We start from the raw sequence: 5,594 nt of genomic DNA on the forward strand, positions 1-5,594 counted from the left end.
TTGATAAACTGATCAGCCATAGCCTCGTCACTGTCAGCAACATGTGGAGCAAAACGTAGCAATGTAGAGAATTTTGCAACGTAGTCTTCGATATTCAAATTCCCCTGTTTCAGATTTGCAAACTCAGCCCCTTTATCCTTGCGGTAAGACACAGGAAAGAAGCGTTGGTAGAACTCAGTTTTGAAGACATTCCAAGTCAGTACAGTTCCTCTACGCTCCAAAGCTCTTTTTGTAGTGAACCACCAGCTCTTCGCAACTTCATGCAACTGGTGCCCAATCAATCTAACTCTCCGTTCATCCCCGTAGTCAAGTGAATCAAATAGCATCTCCATATCATCAAGCCATCCCTCGCATTCAAAAGCATTTTCTGTACCTTTCAAAGTAGGCGGCTTGTAGGATTGGAAACGTTTCAGAAGTGTTTCCATAGGAGTTGCTGTCATATCAGTCATATCTCTTGACGTACTTCCCTGTTCATTACTCGGCACTGCAGTAGCTCGAGGCACTATCGGTGTAACAACTGTCGGTGGAGTATGAACTGTCTGTTCTGGCAGAGGAATAGGAACCTGTGGTAGAGTAGGAACCTGTGGTCGAAGAGGAGGTCTTCCTGGTCGTCGAGACATATCTGATTATCAAAATGGTTAGGATACCAAATTATCAAATTATCTCAGTCCTCCTCTGATCATCTTACCTCTGATCAAGACTCGGTTCTGATTCAGGTGTAAATAAAGAATCGAAGTACACATCAAGACATGCTTCCAATCAAATCCGATAATCAGGTAGCATATCATAATTAACAAATCACATGCCTCTAATCATTCCAGATATTCCAGTAAACATGTGTCGTTAATTATAGTACTCATACTTTCAAATAAAATAAATACAATACTGTAATACATTACTTGAAAGTAAATCATGCTATCAATTAAAACATGTAATTCAATCACGTAATTAAATCATAGCGTAAATCATCAATAAGCAAAGCAGATGACTCGATCTACCCCACTCATTGTCTATCTAAGTCCAGAATTTTCTTGCTCTGATACCACCTGTTGTGATGACCCGAGTTCTAATCTCTCATTAATCTCATTAATCATTATTAAACCATGTTAGACAATAATCAAAGTCTAAACAAAAGAATAAAAAAAAAAAATTTTTTTTCTAACATATTACACGGCGCACGCGCGGCAGGTCTTCTCGCACGCGCGCCGGCCTCCAAATTCAAAGGTCGCGACTTGGCTCGCCCGTGCGCCAGCCAATGCTGCAGAAAAAAATTACATTTCCCTGTTGCTGTCAAAAACTCCATCATGCACATATTTGGTTCAAGATCAATTCCTACCAAAGTCTAGACATGATGAAATCAAGCATAACAACTACCATGTATTCCAACATGCTTTCAATGCTAGTAATAAACCAATCCAAAGCTTTACTACATCAACATAATATCATAAACATGCAAGATCATTGTCATATATCAAAATCAAGATACATCCTGATGGAATCAAGTAGTTACATCATTTCTCAAGTTCTAAATACAACAACAAGACCTTAACTAGATCATCTACAAGTCTTGTACAAGTATCTTTAAACATGATCATGATTAAGACTCATTAAACTTCATGACAGCACACATAACTCCTAACTCGGATCCTCACTCTATATCGATTTCATCCCTTGTTCTTTAAGTCCGCCTTTGCCCGGTTCCACTTCCTCCTATTGCAATGACACATACAACAAAACAATAGCCGGATAACTCCGGTGAGAAATAGATTTCCCAGTAAAAGCAACTAAACATGCATAATCAATATCACAATCATGATATAGAAGTAAATACAATGCATGCTTTCAAAACAAGGTTCTTTTCATCATTCATCAATTGGGATCCCGAGAAGAAGATATCATAGCTAATCCACCGACACACCCTATCGAGGTGGGGCTACTATCTTGCTCCTCTAGACTTTGAAGCCATTATATATGTAGCTCAGACGCTAGGCTCAAACAACCACCCAGGCCATACATATACAATCCCTCAAATCGTCTATTCGAACGTGTCCGTTCATTTCAAACTCAAAGGAATAAGTCATCAAGATGAATGCAACATGTAACATAATCAGGGCATTCATTATATCAAGAACTTATTCAAGTAATCAAAAGAAAGCACATAAGAGCACTTAAACAAACAAGTATGTGAATTGAGGGAACTCGATACAAACCATCTCGAGTTGTAATCCCAATCAAATTGTAGTCCATTTTTACCTTTCAAATGTGATGTCTAGAAGGTCTTCAAACTTGTCAAAATCTGTACAAGATCACACACCAAGCATAACTCAAAATCTGCTCAAGATCAACCCCAAACTTCAACAAGAATTCCAAAGAAAACTCTACCAACCTTGTTCAATCTTCTATCGGTTTCGAAGTCGACGTTCTTGAGTTGAGTTGCCCTGTTTATGCACTGAGACAATAGCATAACAAACAAGGAACCATTATCTAATAGTTCAGCAACTTCCAAAGCCAAAAACAATATCAAATCACTTCAATTCAAGAATTCGACGGCATTTCGGTATAACTCGGCGATTCCCGCAAATCTCTAAATCATTTCAAACATTCATATCACTTATTCAACCTCTAAACCAACATATCAGCAGGTGTATAGATTGAATCACAGCTAAGAAATCATAAGAACAAGATATACAACTCAAGCTTCAATCAAACTTCAAGATTAACAAAGCTAGAAGCTCAACAACACCAAATCAAAACCAACATCTGATATCTGCCATTTTCGAAATCCCAAACCTTGATGAACAAAGAAGATACTTACATCAAATCGAAGGTCTTGGCGAGAGGATTCCAAAACATCTTTCGGAATCGAAATCGGATAATCGTAGCCCAAGATATGAAGATTTGAAGACAAAGAAATGAATTGGAAATTCTCTTGACATTTGCTCTCGGTTTTCCTTCTTTCCTTGGCTGAAGAATCTGATGAAATTGCTTCCAATGACACGTGCACATGCTGAGTAACAACTTCAATTCTGATAAGTTAAATACAATTTGCACTTTAGCCCCTCAAGAGTTCAAAAATTGCAATTCAGTCCTCAATTACTCAATTCATTCAAATTCAATCCTAATCAATTTAAGAATATTAGAATTTAAATCAAAACTCCAAATATTCCCAAATTAATTATTCTCGGATTAAAATTAAATAATTCCGGGCGTTACACGTGCCATCCGATCGAAATTAAAATCTCGGTTATATGGAAGAAAATGCACGGATTTAGACAATGGATCCACTACAACCCAGATCGCATCACAATTCCTGGAAGACATAGGCAAGTGGGTGAAAAAATCCATCGTCACATGCTCCCACTTCCACTCAGGAATCTCTAAGCTCTGGAGCAAATCTCCTGGCTCCTGGTCGTCGAAATTCTGCCTTGACCTGCTGACATACAAGGCATCGAGACACAAACTGATACACGTTATGCTTCATCCCTTTTCACCAAAATCTAGTCCGTAGATCCTTATACATTTTCATGCTGCCTGGATGAACAGAGAATCTATTGCAATGAGACTGCGACAAGATCTCCTCTCTCGGTGTGGCATCACCAGGAACTACCACATGGCCGAAAAGACACAACAAACCATCAGCCTGAAAATGGAAACCAGAAGCATTCTCACCCTGAGCCAATCGGGCGAACTTTTGAGTCTTTGAATCAACATTTTGCGCCTCTCGGATTCGAGTATACAAATCGGGTTCAGAAAGCACTGAAGAAACGCGAACTCGCTACTGTTCCTTCTTGTGACGGAAGGTAAAACCCAAGGAACAACACTCCTCGATCTCTTGCAAAACTGCTCTGGTGAACTCAGATACACCTTACGACTAAGTGCATCAGCAACCCGATTCGAAAAGCATGGATGGTACTTAATCTCACAGTCATAATCCTTCAACAGATCCATCCAGCGACGTTGTCTCATGTTCAACTCATCCTGAGTGAACATATACTTCAAACTCTTATGATCCGTAAAGATCTCGAATCTCTCACCGTAAAAATAATGACGCCATATCTTTAGAGCAATGATAATGGCCGCAAGCTCCAAATCATGTACGAGATAATTCTTCTCATGTGAATTTAGATGTCTGGAGGCATAGGAAATCACATGCCCATTTTGAGTAAATACACATCCCAAACCCTGGAGAGAAGCATCAGTGTAGACTACGAAACCACCAGATCCAAACGGCAATTCTAGCACTGGAGCTGTTGTCAAACGACGTCGCAACTCGCAAAAAATTTCTTCGCACTCTTCAGACCAAACAAAAGAAACATCCTTCTTAGTCAACTGCGTCAATGGCCTGGCTATCTGAGAGAAATTCTCCACAAAACGGCGATAGTATCCTGCCAACCCTAGGAAACTACGAATCTCAGAGGTTGTCGTCAGACGCGACCAATTCAGAATAGTCTATGTCTTGCTAGGATCAACTGCCATACCATCTCGAGAAATCACATGACCAAGAAAGACAACTCGGTCAATCCAGAAATCACACTTACTGAGTTTAGCGTGCAACTGTCGCTCTCTCAAAATCTGCAACACAACACGGAGATGAAAGGCATGCTCATCAACACTGTGAGAATACACCAAGATATCGTCGATGAACACTACCACAAACATATCCAAGAAATCACGAAAAACCATGTTCATCAAATCCATGAAAACAGCTGGAGCATTCTTCAAACCAAACGGAATCACTAGAAACTCATAGTGCCCATACCGCATACGAAATGCTGTCTTAGGAATATCCTTGACCGCTTAAATTGGTATTAAATAAATTACTGCCAAGTGTACCAGGTCAAGTTATAGTAAGTGGACAGAGAGTCCAAGTATCGATCACACAGAAACTGTAGTTAATTCTCAAGATTTAATTATAACTTAATCAAGACAAAATAATAAAAAAAAGTGATTTGATTATTCAATTAAACTAGAATTCATAAATAAAATAAATTAAAATAAGAACGCATCAAGAAATTTAGAATGAACTTCAATAACAAGAGATTCGATCAAGGACACACGCAGGTACTGAACAAATCATGCAAACAAGTGACAGATATAGGATCCAGATTTAATCTTAAATCACGGTAAATTATCCTATTTTGTTTAACAGTATAGGTCAAGAATTTGTTAAACCTGTTCAAGTTATGACGGATTAATTTTCATAATTCTAATCAAACATGAATGCATTCAATATTTGTGATAATTCAGTTTTCACCTAAAACCGCACACTGAAACCGAATACTATTTCTAGTCAGTTTAACCACATGTCAATTATTGGAGTGATCAAAATCAATTCTTAATCGGTCGACTCAGAATCAATTAACATGCAAGTAAAAAATTGTCCTGATCATTCACAAGACAAAATATAAATCCAATAATCAATAATTTTGATAGAAATCTAAAAATCACAAATCAAAATCCTAATATTCAACAACAATTTGTTCGGCCCAATATCGTGGCCTTGATCGAAAAGAAATTACTTAAATAACGAAAACAATATTCAACAAAAGTTTAATAATATAAAAAAAAAGGAAAAAGAACTCGAATGGAGCGTT

General features: G+C 38.1%; 1 long non-coding RNA gene across 1 annotated transcript; it reads right to left on the reverse strand.

The window, feature by feature from the left end:
- Positions 1-1,671: 1,671 nt before the first annotated feature.
- On the reverse strand, positions 1,672-3,171 carry LOC140894302 (uncharacterized). The gene is made up of 4 exons (XR_012153858.1): positions 2,816-3,171; positions 2,387-2,449; positions 2,254-2,296; positions 1,672-1,710 (listed from the first exon to the last, which is right to left on the reverse strand). It is a non-coding gene; the product is annotated as an uncharacterized lncRNA (long non-coding RNA).
- Between the last annotated feature and the right edge of the window lie 2,423 nt (positions 3,172-5,594).

This window comes from Henckelia pumila, chromosome 1, assembly GCF_033568475.1.
Source record: "Henckelia pumila isolate YLH828 chromosome 1, ASM3356847v2, whole genome shotgun sequence".
NCBI classification, from domain to species: Eukaryota; Viridiplantae; Streptophyta; class Magnoliopsida; order Lamiales; family Gesneriaceae; genus Henckelia; species Henckelia pumila.